Raw genomic sequence first — 1409 nt, forward strand, 5'->3', positions numbered from 1 at the left:
AAGTGTAATAGATGCAACAAATAAGAATATAAGAACGCAAGGAAGGCACCAGGAAATCTTTAGACCTACACGCGGCCCATCATCATGAACTGAGTTACGGTGACAGATTTATTTGGCTGAATGACCAAACGATATTGGGTTGGGAGTAGTTGAGACAGCTGTGTCACTCCCTGGGTCAAGGGGGACGGACCTCTTACCAAATGTCATCACAATCTGTTCAATGCTTTTTTTTTTTTTTTCTCGTGAAAAGCAGACACATCCATAGACAGACAGACAGACAGACAGGCAGACAAACAGACAGTGTGTGTTATTATATAAGATGAACAAAGCTATGATGCTTTTTCAAATTGCGATGTACACTGTGGAATTAAAGCACTCAATTCAAATTTAAATATAATCAAGGTGAAAAAGGAGCGAAAGAAGAAGGCGATGAAAGGAATCAATGAATAGATAAACATACAAACAAATAAATAAACAGATAAACAAAATACAGGACGAGAAACAGCCTGACCTAGGAGAGAGCGAGAGGAGTCCTTGAGTCACATACTAATGAGTTTAAATGCCCAGGTGTCCGGCCAATCAGCCCCGATGTACGCCCTGACTGCTTCCTGCTCCGCCGTGACTCATTTACCAGTGATTCACCAAGAAGGACTTTCCAGCCTCAGAACATCAGACACATTACGTAGTGGTCGTCCTTCCTGCTTAGCGGCTGCCTCTTTGTGAGCAGCAGCAGCAGCAGCACGGGGCAGTGAAGGACGTGCTTAGAAGAGACAAGGGTCATTCAGTCGGGTGTCGTCACCGTGAGCTGAAGTGTAGCAGCGGCAGCGCGGACTGTCTTAACCCAGAGATCGCCAGTGAAGCTGAGAGAGAGAGAGAGGCTGGGTTCATTGCGCTGGCCGGTGAGTGGCGTTCTCGTGTCTCATTTTTTTTCCGTTTATTTTTCCTTAATACTAGTAACGTGATATTTATTTTTTCTTTCCTCTTTTCCTTAGTTCCTTTCTTTCCTTTCTTTCCTTTCTTCTCTCTCTCTCTCTCTCTCTCTCTCTCTCTCTCTCTCTCTCTCTCTCTCTAATGCATGCTTTCATTCTTTTTTCCTCCTTCCTTCCTTTCTTTTATTCTTCTTTCTTGCCTTCTTTCCTTTCTTCCTTCCTTTCTTTCTTCTTTTCCTTCCTTGCTTTCTTGCTTCCTTCCTTCCTTCCTTCCTGGCTTTCGTTTCCTTCTTTCATTCTTTCTTTTCTTTCACTTTCCATTCCGCCAGAAAAGGGTCAAAGATAGGAGTTAAACATTATAAACAACAATAAAAAATGTATATGTACTTTTAGTCGTGAATTGTTAGTGGTGAGATACGTACATATTTCTGGGATCGCATTTTGAAACTCTTCGGTCTCTCCTAAGAATTATTTACAAGG

General features: G+C 42.3%; 1 protein-coding gene across 1 annotated transcript in view; it reads left to right on the forward strand.

Moving 5' to 3' along the window:
• The first annotated feature begins 737 nt into the window (after positions 1–737).
• Positions 738–1409, forward strand: part of LOC123499240 — a 12167-nt gene continuing 11495 nt past the window's right edge. Inside the window, exon 1 of the mRNA XM_045247008.1 lies at positions 738–899. The gene's annotated coding sequence lies outside the window, so the exon portion shown is untranslated. The remainder of the gene's footprint in view (positions 900–1409) is intronic.

The sequence above is a fragment of the Portunus trituberculatus genome, chromosome 49 (genome assembly GCF_017591435.1).
Source record: "Portunus trituberculatus isolate SZX2019 chromosome 49, ASM1759143v1, whole genome shotgun sequence".
Lineage (NCBI taxonomy): Eukaryota > Metazoa > Arthropoda > Malacostraca > Decapoda > Portunidae > Portunus > Portunus trituberculatus.